Source organism: Equus asinus, chromosome 1 (assembly GCF_041296235.1).
Source record: "Equus asinus isolate D_3611 breed Donkey chromosome 1, EquAss-T2T_v2, whole genome shotgun sequence".
Classification (NCBI taxonomy): domain Eukaryota; kingdom Metazoa; phylum Chordata; class Mammalia; order Perissodactyla; family Equidae; genus Equus; species Equus asinus.
In genome coordinates, this window is record NC_091790.1 from 107655820 (window position 1) to 107672759 (window position 16940).

At 46.0% G+C, this 16940-nt stretch overlaps 1 protein-coding gene across 20 annotated transcripts in view; it reads left to right on the forward strand.

Moving 5' to 3' along the window:
* The first annotated feature begins 2550 nt into the window (after positions 1 to 2550).
* The window catches only part of NRCAM (neuronal cell adhesion molecule), a 252691-nt gene continuing 238301 nt past the window's right edge, over positions 2551 to 16940 (forward strand). For 19 of the 20 annotated variants that reach the window (XM_044770200.2, XM_044770256.2, XM_044770235.2 and 16 more), the window contains exon 1: positions 2787 to 2925. The gene's annotated coding sequence lies outside the window, so the exon portion shown is untranslated. Of the gene's footprint in view, positions 2624 to 2786; positions 2926 to 16940 lie in introns of those variants that run through there. The other variant, XM_070504877.1, reaches the window with a different exon arrangement.

Below are 16940 nucleotides of genomic sequence, written 5' to 3' on the forward strand. Positions count from 1 at the left end.
TCTGCAAGTTACTTACCCTCTCTTTCCAAAATGGGGATGATAATAGTATATACTGCACGGGATTGCCGTAGGATTAAATGAGTTAGGAAGTGTGAAGTGCTTATAGTAGTGCCGGGCACATGGGAAATTCTATTATTATCAAATGATGGAGAAAACAGACTTACGATATTCTCAGCTCTCACCTGGGTTTGAGGATGAAGTGAAGCTTGGGATAGAGGATAAGGCTGAGGGATGGAACAGGGGTGGCAGTTAAGGTAAGGCCGTGTGGGGTGCATATCACTGGCAATGTGCAGCCAGATCAGAATGCCTCACGCATCACCCGGCACATCAAACGGATAGTCCTTGAGCCCACTCCAGCTTCCTTCTAATCCATTTTCAGATTATTGCTCTTTCCCCTCCTGCTGCCTTCATCTCAGCTCCTCAGGCAGCAGCTGTTTGGTCCTGCCTGTTGCTCATCCTGTCGGGAGACTAATCTGAGCCATGCAGAGCTGCAGTGCAGTTGAACTAATAAGCTAGAAATTAAAGTGATATAATAACTTTATAATATTACAAGTATTATGTAGTATCAAAATAATTTAAGTTTTGGTAAGAAGGTGTCACTTGTCCCAGATTCCTTCATGTATGGATTCCTTCAACACCCCGAGTACCTCTGCCTTCTGGGCAGGCCCCAGCGTCAGGATTGCCCCTCCTCCTGGCTTCATGCGTCATGGCTGGGACCCCAAGAGAAAGAACAAGTCCAGGCAGAAGTTGGAGTCATTGTTTAAGGTTGGTCTTTAGGAGGTTGTAATACTGGGCGACACAGGCAGTGCTACTTCAGTGCCCAGGGGACAGATTGCTGCACAGAACTAGGGCAAGAACCGAGAGAGCTGAGTGTCATTTTCCCACCTCACAGGTTTGCCGCGTGGGGAAGGGATGTTGGCAGGTAATCCATCTCCCAGTGGCTGGGCTGACGGGGCACCCTTGGGGCGCCAAGGCAAAAGGCAGACGGACATGCAGGACAACCCCAGGACTCCCAGCAATTAGTGGGTGGAGGAGGGAACGGACGGGTCTGAAGTGCTTTATACAGGCAGTGAGAGTTGAGTTATGATGATTCTGTGGCTCCCTTTGTGTTGGGAAATGAAGTCATACAAAAATAAATAAGACAAATTGTCCTCAAAGAAGTGAAAGTTTGGGGAATCAGACATGCAAACAGATAATTAAAATGTGACAAGTACTGTTTCAAGAAAACACACACGGACTCAGGAAAGACTCAGGAAAGGGGAGGTAACAACTGAGCGAGGCTCTGAGGGACGAACAGGAGTTTGCCAGATGAAAAAGAGATGGAGGAATGTTCTAGACAGGAATCTCACATGCAGAGGCTTAGAGCTACGAAAATTCTTTTCGCTGGAGGGTGGAGAGGTAAGTTAGGGGCAGATGGTGAAGGAGGCAGGAGATCTGGAATTTATTTTATAGGCAAGAGAGAACTAGCCCAGATTTTTTTTTTTGGAAGGTAACTCAGAGGGAAATTTGGACAATTAATTGAGAGGTGAGAGGTACCCAGGTGGTGGGGTTAGGACCGGGGTCAGAAGAGTCATGGGACTGAGGAAATAACTTGTGCAAAGACCCAGCAGTGGCCAGAGATCATACTGTTTCAGGAACTGTGGTTTCAGAAACAGGAGGTTCTGTGTGGCTGGAGCACATCTGGGGTGGCAGGTGGAGGGGATGGCAGGAGGGGCAGACAGAAAAAAAAGGCTGCTCACTTGCACGCACCGTGCTGTGAGTTCAAGCGGCAAGCTCAAGTTGAAATTAGAGCAGAGCACAGGAGTTGTCAGGGCCTTGAAGGATAACCCTGTGCCCTTTTTATCCCTGAATCTCTGCCCTACCACAGGGCCTGGGGCCTGGGGGTGGGGAGAGGGGATGAGGGGCTCCAGAAATGTTTTTTGAGTTAAACTAGAGAAGTGAAGGAAACAAGCCTCCAGCAGAGCGGAGCGCGAGCAGGAGCCTGCGGTAAATGGTCAAATGGTCAATCAGGTGATACCCGGCGGTGTGGGGTGGGGAGGAAGCTCTGGGAGACCAGGCTGCAGACGGGAACATATGACTCAGGACCTTGAGTGCCAGGCTAAGGATCTTGGCCACCCACTGGGATGCAGTGGGAGTGTGGGGGCTTCGGAGCCTGAACTATGCAGCCCGCAGTATGTTTGCTAAAACATTACACATTTAGAAGATCTTAACTCTTTTTACATTGCAAATAATTCTCCAGAAGAACCGATTCCTCCCGCGAATAGGCAGCCTCTACCTTTTGATGCAGTCTTCCTTTCTGAGGGCTGTGTGGAAAGACCAGTTGCAAAAGAAATTAAAAACAAAACAAAAAACCACCAATCTCAGCCATCGCAACGGGCGAGTTTCGAAGAAATTAAATGCTTTAAAAGAAGAAGAACGCAGACCTCCCACAGAACCCTAAGCCCAGGAGAGTGGCATTGAAAAACCACCCATTTTCTGGAACATCTTTTGGAGTCGGATCGCAGCCACCCGCGTCCCCGGACCGCCCCCGCCCCCCGGCCCCCACCCCCCGGCCCCTACCCCGACAGCCGCCACCGCACGCGCTCGCAGGATGACGCGGGCTGGCGGCGGCGCGGCCGCGCAGGTGAGGGGCCACCGGTCCCCGAGGCGCCCATTCGCCGCCGCCGCAGGCCCGGGCGGGGCGGGGCGGGGGCCCCGGGGAGGGCGGGCTTGCGGGAGGACCAGGGCCGGCGCGCGGGAGGGCGGGGGCGCCGGCGGGCCAGCCCTGCCTGCCTGCCTGCCTGGGGCGCGGCGGCCGCGCGCCGCAGTCGAGCCTCGGCCGCGCGGGCGCAGGGACGGCGCGGGGACGGCGGGCCGCCGGAGGCTGCGGTGGCGCGGGAGCGGCGCCATCTGCGCTCGGGCTCTGGGCGGCCGCGGCTGCAGAACGTGAGTAGCTCGGCGCGCGGCTGCGGCGGGGACACCTCGGGGAGCGGGGACGGCGCGGGGCTGCTCTGGGGTTCTTGGCACGCCGGCTGGGTTCCGCACAGCGCCCTCCCGGCGGCCGGGCGAACCTGGTCGCCGGCCCCCTGCTTGCCCTCAGGCCCCCGATCGCAGCGCGGAGGGCACGGGCGCCGGGGAGGGCACCGCTCACATGCAGCGGCCCCCGGCGGGCGCCCATCCCCTCCTCCGCTCGGCGACCAACTTCAGCATCCGCGCCCGCGCCCCACGCTTTCCGGGCAGCCCCGCCTGGAGTCTCTGTGGGCAGGCGGGCCTGGAGAGGCTCCTAGGCCCGGCACTGCGGCTTCCCGGGCAGGGACCCCGAGGGCTGGGGGTCCCGCCACAGAGCCGGCGGGGCGAGGAGCGCAGGGAGCGGCCGGCGCGCTGGGCGGGTGCGCGTTCGGGGCCGGCGGATACATCTGGGCGTGGGCTTTGTTCCGATGCGCTCACACCTGCGCCGATCGCCGGAGTTTCGGGCCGAGCCGCCCTCCGCTCTCGCCGCCCTGGACATGGGGAATGGGGGGAACCAAAGAGACCGCGGAGGCAGCAGGGTGGGGGGCTTTCCCCGGGCTTTGTTGGCCCTACAGGTGCGGGCCTCGGGGGTCCAGGCGCCCCGCCCAGCGTCCGGGGGGCTGGGACTTGGGGCTGGCACGCCGGGGCTTGGGGCGGACTCTGAAGAGCCCCTTCCCTGCCCAGGCTCCCAATGGTGGGGTCTGGCCACAGCTTCCCCGGGGATGCTGTGTTGAGCCGGGAGTGCCTGCCGGCTCCGGAGCATCCATCTCACGGCGCGCGCCATCTGCGCCGCGCGGGTGGGCGCCGCAACGTGCTGGTCCCCCGCCGTTCGCCCGCTCGGCCATTCCCGGCCCGCGTCTGCCAGTGCGCAGAGTCGGAATCCCGGTGCCGGGTTCGAGTGAGCCAGGGAGTCGTCATTTCTCCCAGAGCGGTGTACCCCGGGGGCTGCTTCCCTTCCCTCCGGATCCCCTCCCCTCCCGCCCGGCTGTCGGGCCGCCGCCGCATCTCCTGTGCCCGGCGCGCCCGGGGGCCGCCCCTGCGCAGCGGCGGGCGCGGAGCAGGGGCGGCTCTTTCCCACCCGCCTCCTCCCTTTTCGCATCAGCTGCTCCAGCCGGAGGCGACATCCGGCGCGGAGCCGTCTCTCCTGGGAGGGGAGCGTCCTTTCCCTTGCCGATCCCGTAGGGTGCACGCGCCCACGTGCGCATCTGAGGGGCTGGGCTGTTTCTCGCTCGAGGCTCTTGCAGGAAGAGTAGGAAGCGAGTGTAACGGGGCAGGAGGCCTTCGTTCTGCACCAGGAGCTCCCCCTGGGGCTGTCCTGGGAAGGAACACGGTAGTCACTGAACACAGACCTACAGAGGCGGCACTGCTTGGGTGGGACTGCTTTATGCTAACCGTGCCCTGTTATTAAAATATTGTAATAATAGCTCGCAAGTAAATGAGACCTTCCAGAAGTACTGAAATAGATTTAGACAACTAGATACCTTCTACGCAGCATTTTTTGAGAGCTTCAGATACTCCGGGCGCTGTGCGTGTTACACGTATCATCTCATTTAATGTCCGCGACACCCCCATTTAAAAAATTAGACGGAGACCTGCAGAGGTCAAGTAACTTCCCCAAGGCCACACAGCTAGGAAGTCGGGGAGCGAGGATTAGTTTTTTGCCCCTACGCGTTACCATCCAAGACTGAAAATGGGGCCTTTTGGGGCTTATCGTTCATTAATTTAGGGGAAGCCTGAAACCACTGAGTGTTCAAAATTAGGGACATAAGCCCATGTAACTGACCCCTGCAGACCTCACAGGAGCCGGCAATATTGTAACTCAGCCAATTGTATTGTGAAATGGCCTTTTATTGCTGGTATTGCCCTTGAGTTCCTTTATGTGTTCCTTTATTCCTGTTAGCTTTTAGGTACGCGCCTGTTAACCTATAGTCCAACCAGTTACCGTCACTGGAGTGTCCTTAGTGACCAGAACCCCTGCGATGAGAGAGGCCAAGAGTTCCTGGAACATCACAATTTTTGAGAAAACTTTGTTTTTTTTTAAGAAAAGGCAAATGTTTCTGTTTCGGGCTTCCAGCTCTGAATCTCTTCTGTAGACTTTTTTTGACTGCAGAAGATTTACTCCTCAAATTGGATGTTGAATTTGAACGGGACCCGAGTACAAAGTCTTAGGAAAGCGTTTGATATCCTAAATTCCTAGTGCATTTACAAAGATGCTGCGTGTTAACTGGTAGAAACAAGAATCAGCTGTTCCTGGAATAGCTTTTAGAATGATTGTAATTTACTGACCAGCTGGAAAAATGAATTCATTTTGCATTCTTAATCCTACTGACTCATGGTCTTCTTTCAGCCTGCTTTCTATTTTATTACAGGAAAGTTGCTAAACATTTCACATAATGCAGGAATATGAGAGCTGTAAGAGGACACTGTAGCGAAACTTCTGGGTTTCAGAATGAGTCCAGTGGGGCTCAGAGAGGTCGCCCATCCCTCTAATGCAGGGTCCGGACGAGGTCTTTGGACTGTAGGCTGGTGCCCTTACACCAGATCATTTTTGTTATGGCAACAGTGACAGTAAGTGAAAAGCAAGTCATCCTTGGAAATGGTACTTCCTGTGAGGGCGACATGACAATGACAAGAATAGTTGGGTGTGAGTGCTTCAGAAGCATGAGAGAGAGGGTACAGAGAATGTATACACCTGGACTGTAGAAAATTTTCTTATGAATCCATTCAAGTAATGCTTTCGTGTAGGTGCAGTTTTCCTTGTGTAATCGGTTGAATATGAATAGAATCTGCAGATATTATTTTGTGTATGTACAAAGGAGCCTTTTAATGGACCCCCACAGCAAGCTTTTCTGGTAAAGAGATTCTTTCATTCATTCATTCACTCATAAATATTTGCTGAGCACGTGCCCTACTGTTCCAGGCTGGGGATACAGGGGTGAGGAAAACAGAGTTCCTGCCCTCGGGGAGATTAATTCTCCTTTTATCATCTGTGGCTGCATACTTCCACACACACAGATTCTTTTTCACATATAAATGTCCAGCTTGATGAACTTGCCCAGACTGAATACACCAATGTAACTAGTTCTCAAATCAAGGAACAGAACACTGTGAACAGCTGAGAAAGCCCACTCGCGGCTCCCACAGTCGTTACTCGCCCCTAAGGTCACTGCCAAAAGCATGAGGCGTCCATGCTTTTCTCTTGATATTGTCGCCGCCATGAAATCGGAAGGCCTTTTCTTAGTCAGCTGGGTCTGCAAAACAAAGTACCATGGACTGGATGGCTTAAAGAACAGACGTTTATTTTCTTACAGTTCTGGAGTCTGGAAGTCCAAGGTCAGAGTGCCAGCATGGGCGGGTTCTGGTGAGAGCTCCCCTCTGGCTTGCACACAGATGACCATCTTCTCTCTGTGGCGCATGTGGAGAGAGATCTCTCTCTCTTCCTCTTCTTAGAAGGCCACAGATCTTATAGGATTAGGACCCCACCCTTCCTGCCTCGTTTAACCTTAATTATCTCCTAAAAAAGCCCTATCTCCAGATACAGTCATATTGGAGATTAAGGCTTCAACATAGGAATTTGCGGGGAGGTGGGGTACACAATTCAGTCCACAGTAGTCCTGATTTGCTGCCTCCGTCAGAAAACTTTGGCGTTTCATTCCCATTTCCACCAAACAGTTTCCATCTAAGAAGCATGCTAATGGAAAGCAAATTTACCTAGACTATAGAGCTCCTATAGTATTCTTCTCTAGGAGGTTCTGTGTTTGCATCCAAAGACTGCTGTAGGTCAGCCTTCAACTGCTGAGATGAGTGGCAAAGAGGAGGTGATTTGAAAATGATTGAAAATTACTAAATTCCTTTAGACACACTTTCCCTTTTCTGTTTCATGCTTCTCCACCTGCACGAGCCCTGACCCTTCCTCCAGGTGGGGGCGGAGGAGCTGCTAGGGGTCTCCTAGCATTAGGGATGCTGGGGCAAGGATCCAGTGGCTTATTGTAATTTGTCCACCCTTTGTCCCTTTGTCCACCCAGGCAAATGAAAAGCCTCTTTAGTTTGAAAGAGCTTTATTGACATCGGAGACTGAGGTTTCTAAGAATAGGAAAATGCACCAAAATGAGCTGATGTTTATTTTCCCTATCAAAATGTGAAGGAGAGGGCTACGTGAGGACAACATGGGAATGGCTCTGCCTCCAGTTTTAGCAACTATAAATTTTCAGTATCAGGTTGTCTTTAAATAGGGGAGCAAGTGCAATATATTTCTAGAAAATGTGATGTTTTTGCTAAGTCTTTTTTTTTTTTTTTTTGAGGAAGATTAGCCCTGAGCTAACTACTGCCAATCCTCCGCTTTTTGCTGAGGAAGCCTGGCCCTGAGCTAACATCCGTGCCCATCTTCCTCTACTTTATATGTGGGACGCCTACCACAGCATGGCTTGCCAAGTGGTGCCATGTCCGCATCCGGGATCTGAACCGGCGAACCCTGGGCCACCGAGAAGCGGAACGTGTGAACTTAACCGCTGTGCCGCCGGGCCGGCCCTGCTAAGTTTTTTTTTTATTGTGGTAAAATGTATATAACATAAAATTTACCATTTTAACTCTTTTTAACTGTATAGTTTAAATACTTCACATGGTTGTGCAGCCATCACCACTGTCCTCTCCAGAACTTTTCTCATCTTCTCAAACTGAAACTCGATGCGTGTTAAGCAATAACTCCCCACCCCCCTCCCACCCTGACAAGGATCATTCTATTTTCTGTCTCTGTGAATTTGACTACCCCGAGTGCCTCATAGGAGTGGAATCCTACAGTATCTGTCCTTTGGTGACTGGCTTATTTCACTTAGCATCATGTCTTCAAGGTTCATCCATGTGTCAGAATTTCCTTCCTTTTTAAAGCTGAATAATATTCCATTGTATGTACATACGCATTTTGTTTTCATCGATTCATCTGTCAATGGGCATTTGGGCTGCTTCCACTTTTTGGCTATTGTGAATAATGCTGCAATGAACATGAGTGTACAGATATCTTTCTGAGTCGCTTCTTTCCACTCTTTAGGGTGTATACCCAAATGGGATTGCTGGATCATATGGTAATTCTATTTTCATTTTTTGAGGAATGACTACACTGTTTCCCGTAGCAGCTACACCATTTTACAGTCCCGCCAAGAGTGTACAAGGGTTCCAGTTTCTTCACTTCTTTGCCAGCACTTATTTCCTATTTTCTTGATCATAGCCATCCTAGAGGGTATAAAGAGCTATAGCTGTTACTTTTTAAAGTTATAAATTAATAGACTATATATTGTGAATAAATCATTCACAATATTTTCTAACTTATTGGTTTAACTTTTATTAGTAAGAAGATGTATGGTTTCTAACAAGTGTTAATTGACCCTATACTTTGTGCAGAGCTTGAAATAGATGCAGTGGAGTAGGTATGTCTGTGTGTCATAGTGCAGGATAAGCCAGCATTGATGACATGCATTGATGTTATTTTTTTTAGTGTTGCATTAGGCCATATATATCCGTAGTGCGCTTGTCCTAAGTGATTTTGCTCTAAGGACACGTTAAATATTAGTATGCTTTTGTTTTGTTAAAAAAATGACGTTATTTTAACCCAGATCAAGAGCAAATCTGATATATAGGCATAGCCTATGCCGAATGTTTACGGATATGCTGGAGTTGTAAATTAAAGGTCTGCGTTGGGCACTCCTGCCCACGATTGCATCTTCAAAGATGACAGCATAAACCCTCACTACCCAATTATAATTGCTTAGCCGAGCTAATAAAAAAGATGTGGTGTCAACTTAATTGACCTATTTTTCTGGTTTACAAGATTGGAATTTCAAATTAGGAAAAGGTAATTTTTTAAAGTCTAATGGAGGGTTTCCCTTAAGTGACTAAATAACTAGTGAATCTAAGAAATGCCATGGTAAAGGGCACACTGATGCTGTTTTAGTGCACGTCCTATCCAAATGGCTTCTTCGGTTTAAAACCCGGAAGGACAAGTCTTGTCTTCTGTGTTCTCTGATATTCTTCCATATTGCCCTGAACTTAAAGCGTTGCTCGCTTCACATGAGAATGAAAATGACAGATACCAGCAGACGAAAATGATCCTCTTAAAAATTCTTCTGATTAAAAGGTGATAGCAAGGGCTGGAAAGAATATTTTGAAGATGCATGTACTCATGTGTGTATGAAAATTTTATGATGAGCCTGGTACCTTGGTTCAAAATCCACTGTGACCAGAAAAATATATTCCCAACGAAATCTGAGGGAATCGTGTAGGAGGTCTTCTACTGTGTAATATGCAATGAATTCGATTTATCTTTCTCAAGTGGGCTGAGAGCATTCAAAAAATTCAGTATATGTATTCAGTTTGTAGCGATCTTTTCTCCAAATTTCAACTTTAAAGCTAATTTCATGCTGCTTTTAGATGCCCGTGGCTTTGGGATGGTTTGATTCACAGAATACATTTTTGGCAAACATTACCAACTCGTATTAAACACCGTTAACAGATGCTCTCTCAAGAGAAAGGGAAAGCCAAAGTACTAATCTTCCATTAATTACGCCTTACAGTAAAACTGGATTGTCGACAGAGTTTCATCCTGGAGTCTTTTGGTCTTTGAGGAAGGGTGGCTTGCGAGCTAGCCTGCTGCTGTCTCCCAGAGCCTTGCGCAGCTTTTCAGGCCCTCACCTCAATAGGGAGCTGAAAGGACAGAGGAACAAAGGGGCCCTGTTTTGCCTGCCCCACTTGCTGGGCTGTTGTCTTGGCCCTTTTCACTGAAGGAGTGGGGGGAGCTGGGTCAGAGTTGAAGAACGCTGAAAAGGAATTCAAGCTTCATGTCGAAATTTGAATTATAGCTGCGGTGTGAGTGCCGAGTAGTAGATTAGTTGGAATTGAAATTTCTGAATCTGTGGAAGCTTAAGTGACAGATGGTGTTGGAACAACGTCCATAGAGCTGGATGGCGCACCCGAAATGTTGAGCACCCAGGCGAGGCCCTCGGTAAACAGCTAGTTAACTGACAAAAGTTTTAAAACTGTAGGAAGTGCATTTGGACGCTGTTCGCTGCATGAAGACGTTGGACTGTGTGAATTTAAGGGGAGGCCCCTGCGTCTGGTGTGCGTTCAGATGCACTTGTCTCCCCTAATTGCATTGCAAATATTCTCCTCTCTGTTCTGCTGCTTTCCCCTCTGGTATCCCATTGAATAAATACAGAAATGCTCCATCAGCCCCCCTTGTAAACTCTCATTATGGTGTTTTGGTATTGACCACAGATTGTTTTGATATGTGACAAGATAAATCTGTCCTCAATATTGACTAGGCGGTGTTTTTTCCTATATTTATGAAGAGTGATTTCCGCTCTCTGCTTCTGGTGGGAGTCCATCATTGTTAGACTTGCTATTGAAGTGTTTAATATGGTACATGGTTCCGCATTCAATTTAGCAGGCGGCATTGGATTTCAAACATTTCAGAAGGAGAAATTGGCTGTGTGTATCACTGGAATAATAAAACAGCTACTGGGAAGTCGCAGTTACTGAAATGAAAGTGAAGTAGAAAAGAATTTGGGGTAATTTGAGGTGGTTCCGGGTGTTCCATAAAACTACAGTTGGAAGAATTTTGCTTTGGCATCTTTGACCAGTTAAATGACTTGCTGACATAGTCTTTTGTTCCTGATGTTAGTAGCGTGACAACTGAAAGCCATTTTTTAATATACATTTAATACATTCAAATGAATCCTTCCACTTTTAGGGAAATAACATTGACATGGCAGTAATATGAACAAAATAGTAAGGTAGAAATTCAGAGATAATACTGTAATATAAACAAAGGAGAGTTTACTTCAAAACTGATTGTATTAACATATCATGTGTTGTATTTTACATAAATCGTGATATGTATTTTATCTCACAAATTTTAAGGGACCTTGCATTTTGATAGTTGGAATAGGGTTTTTAAAACCCCATGGAAGTGTATGTTCCTAGTAGTAGTTGCCTTGATGCAAAATCATAGTGGGAGGTAAAATATCTCAAGGGTTTATTGCTGTGCTAGGACTTTGAGGGCACTCATTAGACAGCAGAGAGGGAATGAGTTCATGGCCAGATTCATTTGCTGGGACTGGGATTGGAAGAGTAGAGATCAGAGAGTGTGAAGAATTCAGATGGAGGGAAGGCTCAGGTGGGTAACGAGAGCTGTGACATACTGGAGAAGTGTCCTACGGCAGAAGGAGCAAGAAAAATTTAAATAATGAGGAGAGAGTAAAGAACAGAGTAATAACTTAAAATCTGAAAGAAGGAGAAAGGGAGGAGAATAAAAATGTTTGTGGTGATTGCTTGGCTAATGGAGAAATGAAGTGTCACGCTTCATTTCGTAGCATCCAATACTAAATATTTTAAAGAGATTTCATTGTGGTGCTTTAGGTCATTGAGGTAATTTGACATCGTAAAACAGAAATAACTCACAAATCACTCTGCAAAAATGAGATATATAATATGTTTACGTTGAAAAGAAACGCGCTGATAAGAATTTACTGAGTCAAAGCTAAAGTTATTTCAGCTTAAGACAATTAAATCTTTACTTTGTCTCTCCTCTCCAGTTATTTTGTTCCTTTGCAGACAGATGGTTCCAGCTTAAGAAAGTTAGATATGTGAAAATGTGAACTTTCCAAACACATTTGGGGTGCTTATTCATGTTAAACAGGATTCTTTGCTTTGCACAATAATTATATGATGAGTGAACTCCTGTAATGTATCAAAGGTCAGTTCAAGAACAACTTTTCAGGATATCTAAGCAGATAGATTATTCTGTCTACTGAAAGAGCATGGCATAATAGATACCAAGGGAAACCCAAGCAAATAAGACTAAAGGAAAATCAGTAAAGAGGTGGACAGGTGGTAAGTGAAGAGAAATACCTCAACTGCATGAAAATATTTGATATTTGCCCTAGATAACATTGAGAGGCCAAGTCTCTCACGATAAAAGAAAGCAGATAATGAAATAGTCATCCAGCTAATCCAGACTTTTTTGGCCTTGTTCATAATAGATAGATAATTCTGTCAGCTTTCCCCAGGATTCTGACTATGGAAACCCAGTCCTTCTTGTGTTCCAGTAGGAGCCTGAGCTGCATTTCTCATTAGGCATGGTGCTATGTGTGAAAGTCTCCTCATATTAGATGAATGAGTGAATGCAAGAATGAAGACTGAATATGAATATTGCAAAATGTCACGTGGATCTTTTCTTGGAGAAAACTGGGGAATTTTGTCCTCTGCCCTGGTTTGAAGACATAGCTGAAGTCTAGACCGTGGGAGATCAAACATTCATAATTTCATGCCTGGATTCTGTATGACTGTAATTTGCTTCCTGGTTCTAAATTAAGCAGTCGAGCAGGCAGGTGAAATCACTCAATCCAGAAGGGTACTATTTTTTAAATTGCTGCCGTGAGCTCTAAATGACATCTTTGTGACCCAAAAGAATTCCTTTGTAATTTTCTACCTTTGCTCACAACAGATGAGGAACTGAACTTTGTCCCCTTTTTGGGTTGTCATTAAGTATTACTATCTGTTGTTTTCTTTGTATTCCAAGATGTGAGTTGAGTTACAATGTGGCCTTTCCCAATGAGTTAGCGGGTTATAGTGATTGGGTTCAAAGCAGTGGTGCCATATTTGAGAGACACCTAGAGTAAAAATTTATGTGAAATTTTTGATTAAATTTTGAGAAGTACTGGGCTACTGTGCATAGACTAAGAAACCTCTGTATACTGTATGGCTTTGGAAAAGTTCCTTGAGTCCTTCTCTTCCTTTAGCTAGAAAATGAATGTGAAACGCACACATTTTCTCATCGTTCAACCCTCCCTCACGAGAGAATGTCACTGTGACGAATGGTGATAAAGATGAAGGTGCTGAGAGAAAGATGACATCAATCTATGTTCTGATTAGGTAGAATGCGCTTGCTATTTTTTCCACCATAATATTCTGCCAAATTTGCTTCAGAGATGTGTATGTATCATACATCCTTGGCAATAACTATGTCTACTTGATTTTGAATGAACTTTTGAATGGTCTCGTGCTGCAATCTGAGAGATTGATACCCTTTTTGATGTTGCATGGTAGGACTGCTTTCAAAACACCAACTGAATTCTTAACTTTTGACAAATGATGATACATATGTGAAAGTCAGATTGAGTCAGTATGATAAAAAAAGGGTGTCAATTCAGCGAATACTTTTCTTTCCAGTTGTATTCAATGTCAGTAATAGTCTTTAGAAATCTAATTGTTTTATTTCAAGCCATATCCTATTTATATTTTTAAAGAGGAAAATCAGTAATTTTTAGTGTCAGCCATGACTAACTAGCAACCCCACAAGTCAACAAAGCATGAAACCATTTTAACATATTAAATTCATTCAGCTTGCAAACTGCATGTGCTTAGAGGTCTGATACAGAGAGAAACACATGCAACGAGCTTTGTGAGCAGGTTTGTGTATAAATTATAGTTTGTATTTATTCTGTTCCTTTGCATCTGTTCTGTTCCTGTGCACCTCAGAGAAACGACAAGTACTTAAAAAATAGTAGCCACACAGCCACTATGGAAAACAGTATGGAGGTTCCTCAAAAAATTGAAAGTCAAACTACCCTATTATCTGGCAATCCCACATCTGGGTATATATCCAAAGAAAATGAAAATAGGATCTCGGAGAGATACTGCCCTCCCATGTGCATTGCAGCGTTTTTCACAATAGCCAAGATTTGGAAATAACCTGCGTCACTCAATGGCTGAATGAATAAAGAAAATGTGGTCTCTCTCTCTCTCTCTCTCTATATATATATAAAATGGAATATCATTCATCCATGAGAAAGAAGGAAATCCTGCCATTTGTGACAAGGCGGATCAACCTGGAGGGCATTGTGCTAAGTGAAATAAGCCAGACAGAGAAAGCCAAATGCTGCATGGTATCACTTATGTGTGAAATCTAAAAAACAAGTCAAACTCATAGAAACAGAGTAGAAAAGTGGTTGCCAGGGGCTGGAGGGTGGGGAAAATAGGGAGAGGTTGGTAAAAGGGTACAAACGTTCAGCTATCAGATGAATAAGGCCTGAGGATCTAATGTATGACTTTGGTGACTAAAGTTGATCGCACTGTATTGTGTAATTAAAATTTGCTAAGAGAGTAGAACTTAAATGTTCTGATTAAAAGAAAGGTAAATAGGTGAGATGGTGGATGTATTAACTAGAAGGGAGGAATCCTGTCGCAGTGTGCACATATATCAAATCGCCACGATGTACACTTAAATGTCTTACAATTTTATTTGTCAATTATACTTAGATAAAGTTGAAAAAATGCTAGTCATCATTGACCTGGGTATAGACATGGAGCTTTAGAAATGTGTTTTGGGTTGAATGGTGTTCCTCCAGATTCATAGGTGTCCCCACCCCTAGCACCTCAGAATATGACCTTATTTGGAGATAGTCTTTACAGTTATACTGAGATCATTAGAGCGGGCCCTAATTCAGTATGACTAGCATCTTTACAAAAAGAGGAAATTTGGAGACAGGCACAGTGGGAGAAAGCTGTGTGGAGTCTCGGTGTAGATGTCCTTGCTGCTCCCGGCCGTTCAGAAGCTATCTTTTGACTTGAAAAATGGGATGGTTGCTGACTCTTCCTCATGCTGAGGAAGCTGAAGGCTTGGATGCGCTGCCAGGCTGGTTCGGTGTGAACGCTGCTTCAGTGAGGGGGGCTGAAGGAGGACATTGTGGAGAATTTCGCCGCTAACTAAAATCAGGCAGCACCTGTGTCTCTTTCAAGAAGCGAGATTGCCAAGTGCTTTGAACCAACTTGAATATTAGTTTGAATGAACTGGAAACTCTAAAACTGTGTTAGCTGGTCCTTGATGACGTCTGCCCACGTGGTAGAACTGGCTTTCTTCATTTCCACCAGTGACAGCCTTGACTGTCTTAGTTGCTAAGTTCCTTCAGGGCAATGACCCTAACTATTAATGTCATGTGTACGGTTTTTACTGAGCTGCCACATGCAAAGGAGGGCCCGATTGTTTTAAATAATAACAGTGAGACGATTTGGTAGGAAGATTCTTGGGATGAGCACTGAAAACTTTACAACTCTGAGTTTGCGTGATTCATTCATTCCATTTTGATATGTAAACCGTTGGCCAATTTGAGGTCTCCTCCTGGTGGTAATGTTCTTCGCTTCCTACGGACTCCAGTTTATTTATGATCCTGTCAGGAGGGAAATGAAAACCCACCAGCATGCAGCAAGGAATCATTTGGAATCATGGCTGTTTTAATTGTGTGGGTTTAAAGCTTCCTTTGCCATGCAGGGCAGCGAGGTGCAAATTGATGGAGTGACGTGCCCAAGGCCCTGGACAGGAGCAGAGGACAGGCAGTGATTTGTTTCTGAAAATCCCTCTCTCCATGTAAGCTCTTTAGATCTTTTAAATATTTGCTTTGAAAGACAATTTTATGAAGATTATTTGAAAGATTTATGGGAACCATTGTAATGTTTGGTGTTGACCAAAGATTATTTGCAAATGTACTAATATAGGGCCAGCAGTGCCAGTTAGGATAAATTACCAGCTTTAGATCTATCTTATTCTTTTGGATTCTTAGCCTACGTTTTGTTCTATTAAGCTCACATCTTAAAATTTTAGGTGCAAGACCACACTCTCCTTATTGCATACTCTTGACAAGCAGAATACATCTGGGGAAAGCAGTTACCGCCAAGGAAAATGGAAATGGGCTCTGCTCTGGTCATGGTCTAAGCATGATTTCAGCCCTTCCCACTCCTTCTCTAATCTCCTCTGCACAGTTAGGAGTGGGGCCAGTGATGAATATGCATGTGTCACACACCTGTGACCAAGAGATCCTCCATCAAGGACTGGCAGAGTATCAGTTACTTGAAATGGATGGCTTGCGGCAGCTGCTGTCTGTGCCCCACCGGGCGCCCTGCCCTGCACCGACAGCTGCACAGCACGTCCTGCCATCACACCACCTCGGCCACCTCCATCAAAAAGAGGGTCTAGCCCACTGATCCCAAGGCATTACTTCTTGGGCGGTCTGCTCCTGATCCGTGTAAAGATGTCTCTCTGAATTTTAGGAAATGACATCACAATGATTTTACAATTTTTTACTATTAACAAATAACAATAATCCATGACAGTTATTGGTTGCTTAACTATATGGAGAATGTTACATGGAGTGTCTCATTGAATCTTCACAATAACCCTTTATGTCAGAGGCCAGCACATTTTTTCTCTAAACAGCCAGATAGTAAATATTTTATTTTATTTTTTTCCTTTTTCTCCCCAAAGCCCCCCAGGACATAGTTGTATATTCTTAGTTGTGGGTCCTTCTAGTTGTGGCATGTGGGATGCCACCTCAGCAAGCCTTGACGAGCAGTGCCACGTCCGCACCCAGGATTCGAACCGCTGAAACCCTGAGCCGCAGCAGCGGAGCACGCGAACTTAGCCACTCAGCCATGGGGCCGGCCCCCAGATAGTAAATATTTTAGACTTTGTAGGTCATGCAGTCTCTCCCCCAAAAAGTCACAGATAAAAGGTAAATGAATGGGCATTTCCATGTTCTCATAAAGCTTTCTTTACAAAAATAGGTAGTGTGCCAGATTTGCCCGTGGGTCATAGTTTGCCAATCCATTTTATGTTGTTTTGCCCATTTTATAGATGAGGAAACTGAGGCTTAGGGAGTTTAACTAATGGGTCAAAATAGCGCAGCTGTTAAGTTGTAGAACTGGGATTCTAACCCAAGGAGGCTGACCCTATCCTGTAGTCTTAACTCCTATGAGCTACTATGTTATCCTGCCGTGAGCAGGGACAAGGAATGGAATTGTGGTTGCCACATGTTGTGAGTTACAGATTAGGACCCAAACTTCTAAGAGAAACTTTCATTTGTCTTAGAAACGTTGTGTAGGGAAGAATATCAGTCCATGTCCTGAAGATG